Raw genomic sequence first — 6497 nt, forward strand, 5'->3', positions numbered from 1 at the left:
ACATTGGATTTTTGAATTTGTTGAATGGTGAATTTGATGAGATTATATGAATACTTAGTAAAGGATTGTCCTAGTTGTAGGCTGATATTTGTCAAAACCGATTTCTAATTGAAACTGGAGAGATATTCTAATATTTGACATAAGGGCGACATTTTAGGCCTTGTGGACAATCGGAAGAGTGACGTTTTATATGTTGTGATATTACAAGTGTTATTTCCAATTAAAAATATTACATATTTATTTGATTTAGTATATGGGAATACATAGTTGAAATTAATATATATGACATATTCATTGGTTAGATATGGACAAAAGTTGGATTTCACGTAACCGTACTACCCCTGAATTTCGTCAAGGGGTTAAGGAGTTCATTTGTATTGTACTTACACATAAAAAAGAAGGAGAAAAAATATGTTGTCGTTGTAAGACTTGTGGTAATATGCGTAAGATGTCTACATAAGATGAATTACAAGAGCATATTTTTTGCAATGGTTTTTCCAAAAATTATACTGATTGGATATGGCATGGTGAAGGGGAAACAGGTACTGAGAATCATAGCTACGAAGACCATGCAGAGGACTTAAATACTCACCATGGTAATGAAAATGAGGTACTTGATGAGGTGTCTGATGAGATGTTGCACGATACGGGCCACCTGTTTACGAAAGTTTGTTGACTGATGCTGAGACACCTTTGTATCCAGGGTGCAGTAAGTACACTCGATTAACAGGTGCACTAGAATTATTTGAACTGAAAGCGGGAGCCGGGTGGACTGATTTTCATTACTCAAAATTGATGGAAAAATTAAAAGATATGTTTTCCGAAGGTAACATGCTTCCGAGTTCTACTTACGCGACTAAGAAGATGTTGTGTCCGATGGGTTTCGATGCTGGGAAAATACATGCTTGCCCTAATCATTGCGTATTGTATAGAAAGGATTATAATGATTTGCATGAATGTCCAACTTGTGGGACATCGCGATATAAAGTGAAGAGCAACGGTTAAAACACCAATGAACCTGCTAAAGTAATGTGGTATCTACCTATAGTGCCTAGGCTCAAACGCTTGTTCGCTAATTCTAAAGATGCAGAGAATTTGACATGTCATGCAGACGGGCGAAATAAAGATTCCCCTCAATGGAAACATATTGATACTACTTTTCCGAATTTTAGTCGTGAAACAAGGAATTTAAGGCTAGGCTTATGTACAGATGGAATCAACCCATTTGGTAACATGAGTAGTCAGCATAGCACTTGGCCAGTTCTCTTGGTGAATTACAATTTACCACCTTGGTTGTGCATGAAGCGCAAATACATTATGTTGTCAATTTTTATATATGGGCCTAAACAACTTGGAAATGACATAGATGTGTACTTGGCACCACTGATTAAGGATTTGAAGAAGTTGTGGGATGAAGGTGAGCCTGTGTATGATGAATATCGTAAGGAAACATTTAATTTGCATCCTATGATCTTCTGCACAATTAATGACTTTCCTGCGTACGGGAATTTATCTGGCCATGTTGTCAAGGGATACAAAGCTTGTCGTATTTGTGAAGATGATACTGTAGACACCTAAATCGTGTCTCCCCATTGGGATGATGACGATACCATTGTCTTTGTTTGGTGGTTGGAACAACTCCGTACGGAAGTCCTGATTGCTAAGAACACATTCTAAAATCCAAGAGCCAAAGTCCAATACCCGAGGCCGTTCCCATTCCGGAACTCGGTACAAAATCCAAATTCCAAAAATCAATTTCAAAATCCAAGTACAATCTCGCCCAATGGACCACTCCATTGGTTTTACAAGGCCTTTTCCAGTCGAAATGACACTAAGCAATCCCAATTCGGGCGCCGACCCACAAAACCGAGCAAGCCGGGCCTCGTCCCGTAAAACCGAATTCAAAAACCCGAAAAGGCTTGTTTTTAGACGCAAACTAAGCCTTAATCCCCAAGAAAACACTAAGTGCCAACTTCGTACAATTCGTACAAAGGTACACCATTACAAGCCAAAATACAAGGACGGCATCTTCGTCCTTGTTTGGCAGCTTCTGCGCCACGTCAGCAGCGCCTAGCGCTGGCAGCTGCGCTGGACGCTGGCGTGGGCTGGCGTTTAGCTACAAATTTTCCTATTTAAACCCCATAATTCTGAGCATTTAGGGAGGGCAAATCGAAAACAGAACGTCGAAATACAAAAATTTCTACTCAAATCAAAATACAAAAAATCTCCAAAAATCTCATACAATTTCAAAGTTCTAAGCAATTGGGAGCTCCAAAAGGAATTCTAGCCTAAACCTAACTAGGTGTTTCCGAATCCCAACCTAATCTACAATGTTTCTATGATTTCTATTTCATAATGATTACTAAAGTTCACACTTTTATTCTTAAAAGTGTCACTTACAACAATAATATACTTTTGCAAAATCCACACTTTATGTGATACAAATACAAAATTCCATGATTCAATGATGTTTAAGGTTGTTTGTGTTAGGTTATGATACATATAATTGAATATAAATCATGCGGAAAAACCATAAAGCTAGGAATCCAAATTAATTACCACATAACAATTCGCATAATTTAGGATACATACACTTCGTAGCGTGCCCTCCCTAGCTGCGCCCGAACCGAACAAGAACAAGTCTAGGACTCCAAATGTCGTCCCTCCATAGATAGTCCACAGCACGTTCGGATCCGCCTTAGATTTAATTAACTAGAATTGCACCTAAGGTTCTATGAATATTTTCTAATATTATGGAAAATATTATACTTAGTTTTAATCCTTAAAACTAGACATATGATTGAAAATTATGTTCCAATAAATTTGTGAATGCCATCACATATTTATAGAGTAGGAATATGGAATTGGAATTTTAGTAGGACTCAAGAATTCTAACTCTATTAGAATTAGAGTTCCATTAAACTAGTAATTCAGAAAATTAATCTAATCCTAATCGCTTAAGGATTCGATGCATGCACAAACTCCAACACGCACACGAGCACGACCCACATGCGAGCAGGCCATGCCCGCTCGCGCTCAAAGCCCATCGCTGGCAGCCCACACGAGCTCGCTGCCTCGCAGCCCATGCGTTGCCTCGCAACCTTGTTGCTCGTAGCCTTGGTCGCAGCCTTGACGCGCTGGGCCTGGCCTTGCGCTGGGCCTAGCGTGCCTTTGGATGCTTTTGTCGCGCGCTGGGCTTGCTTGACGTGGGCCTGGCTTCGTGCTGGGCCTTCGTCTAGCAAGCTCGCCCGATGCTTATTTCGTACGACGTGCTTCCGATTAATTTTCGGACTCCGGCATTCATTTCCGATTCGAACAATATTTAACATTTCCGATTCCGGAATTAATTTCCGTTTCGAACAAATATTTAATATTTCCGATTCCGTAAATATTTTCCGATTCCGATAATATTTCTGATTCTGACAATATTTCCGTTTCCGACAATATTTCCGATTCCGGCAATATTTCCATTTCCGATAATATTTTCCGATACGTACCATGTTTCCGTTTCCGGAAACATCTACGACTTGGATAATATCTATATTTCCGATACGATCCATATTTCTGTTTCCGGCAATATCATCGTTTCCGAGTATCCATAATTTTCCTTTGACGATTTCAGCTCCCACTGGAACCGAGATCCGTCGATTCCGAATATCCATAGATGGATTATTTAATTCCATTAAATAATTGATCTATTCACGTACTATTTGTGTGACCCTACGGGTTCAGTCAAGAGTAAGCTGTAGATTAATATTATTAATTTCACTTGAACTGAAGCGGCCTCTAGCTAGGTATACAGTTCACTTGATCTCACTGAATTATTAACTTGTATAATTAATACTGAACCGCATTTATTAAACTTAGCATTGAATGCATACTTGGACCAAGGGCATTTTTTCTTTCAGTCTCCCACTTGTCCTTAGGGACAAGTGTGCATTTCATAATTCCTTTGTCGCTTGATGCTTTCTCTTGAACATAAGGTAAGAGTTGTCATCCTTATTATGCCCAGAGGTGTTTCTCGGTTTCAGAGTTCAACTGATCAAATAAACAGATAATCATAGCCTATGATTCATCTGAGCACGGCCATGCATTTTACAGTTTCTAGCTCTACGAGTGGCCTTGTACAACTTTCAGCATCTCATCCCGATTTATGGGAGGACAAACCCAATCTTGCGATCTTGAGATTAGACTTCGTTTGATAGGTGATTACCCGAGCGTTGCCTTTGTAGCCTCCTTTTACGGTGCGACGGTTGACAACGTCAAAGTAACCAGTTCTCAAACAAGTAATCTCAAATCACTCAGGTATTGAGGATTAGTGTCTAATAATTTTAATGAAATTTACTTATGACAGATTTTCATCTCTTACAGTAAAGTTTCATAGGTATGTCCGATACTAGTCTTCCCAAAGTAAGTATCTATGCAAAAGATTATGACATTGCCATGTCCACATAGTTCAAGAAACAGAACTACTAGTCATCTTGCATTCTAGTCGTCTAATGTTTTCTATGCGTCCATCTTTATAGAAAACTCCAACCAGGGACCATTTTCAACCTTTGACATTCAAGTTCACTTGATAGACATTTCTTAGTCACATCAGTGGTCCTGACAGTCTATCTTGAATATATCGTCAAATTGAAGGGACTCATCATTTAATACTATACCAACATTAAATGGAATATGAAAATACATTTCATATATGATAAATGTCCAACCCAAATGTTTTACAACCATGGGCCTCGAACCCATCTTTAAAACAATTAGTGGAATTCAAAACTATGCTTGATTTCCAGTGCCACAATGTGAGTGTTTTTTCTCACTTGTTTCATAGGTTTAGTTATCATGCTTTGCCAATCTTAATATCCTTTTCATCGAATGTTTTTCGAGATATGATGATAAGATCTTTTGAGTTTGTTTATTATGTGATCTAGTCTTTCTTACTTCAATATTGGTTCTACGCATTTTGCAATGAAGAACCATCAAGTCAGCAGACATGTGATCCACCCAAGTTCACTGAAGAACTCTTTAATGTAAACAACTCTGTTTTATCGCTTCTTAGGCAATAATTACTTTTACTTCAACTGGATAGGTTGCTTGTGATGCTTTGTTTGGATTTGCTTATCCAAGCAGTTCACAGATATGTGGAAGACTTTCCAGCTGTAACTTAGAACATAGAAATTAATATTTAATTTCCCACGCAACAACTCATGGTCTCCAATCCATGTTGCCATTTTCAAAACACGATGCATATAGCCCGTTCTTGCCAATGGTTAACTCCAAGGGGTACATGTCTTGCTTGATCCTTTGCCAGTGTTTATGCGTGTAGCATCAATATTTAGCATATCTTTATTTCCTTGAATCAAGAACTATTCCTATGTACCTTTTCAAGTACCATAAGTTTTTCTTGATTTCAATCTACTTGATCTTTACTTAGACAAATAGAGATTGGTATATGTTCGTTATGCCTATAGCCATACGATACATTTTTGGCGATCCTCATATTATATCATACATGATAAATTCTTTTGCAGAATAATTCCCAATTGAATTCTATTCATGTAACTTTAGCTATCCAATTTCAATAGATACTAAATCCAGCTAAATTCTTTGACATATAATATAGGTGAAGAATCTCATTAGATTCTTTGATGTTTAACTTAGTAAATGCTTATACATAGTTCAAACATTCATTACTTAGATGTATTCATATGGGTCGAATATCTCCAATGGAGTCTTTCGTGTTTGATTTAGTAAATGCCATCACTTGATACAAAACAATATTATAAGATCTTTGTAAATAGATCTTAATACCCATTATGCACTAAGTTTCGCCTTGGTCCATCATTGATGAATAATTTCAAATCTAAGTCATTAGCATTTGAATGTTATTTCACAATAGAGAGATATGTGTGTGATACACATAGGACCAATTAAGTTTTACGTACTCTCACCAAACTTCTTATATATCTATAAGAATCATGTACATTTTTATGAAACTAAAATACTTATTAGCTTCACTAAAATACAGTTCCAATTCCCAATTGCTTGCTTAAATCTGTACTTAGATTTTATAAGCTAGATTTCCTTTTCAAGCATTTATTTGGATCCACAAATCCTATGACATACCATTTACATAGTTTATTCCAACATTTGATTGAGGAATACGTTTTGTCATCCAATTTCCATATGTACCAATATGCAATCATTGCTTGATTTATAGACTTGAGCATTGCGATTATGCATGAGGTTTCAACATAATCCATGCCATGAATTTGCTTGTAACCTTTAGCAACTAATCTAGCTTTGTGTGTGAACACAATTCCATGTTTGATGGTTTTTATCCTTAAAACCAATTTGCAACCAATAGGTGTTTAATCTATTCTTGCAAATCAACAAATTTCAATTTTGTCATCAAAACATTAAGTATGTTTTATGGCCTTTAACCGTCTAAAACATTGAGTCTATATATGGCCTCTAACCATTTTAGGGAATCTAGG

The sequence above is a fragment of the Spinacia oleracea genome, chromosome 3, assembly GCF_020520425.1.
Source record: "Spinacia oleracea cultivar Varoflay chromosome 3, BTI_SOV_V1, whole genome shotgun sequence".
Lineage (NCBI taxonomy): Eukaryota > Viridiplantae > Streptophyta > Magnoliopsida > Caryophyllales > Amaranthaceae > Spinacia > Spinacia oleracea.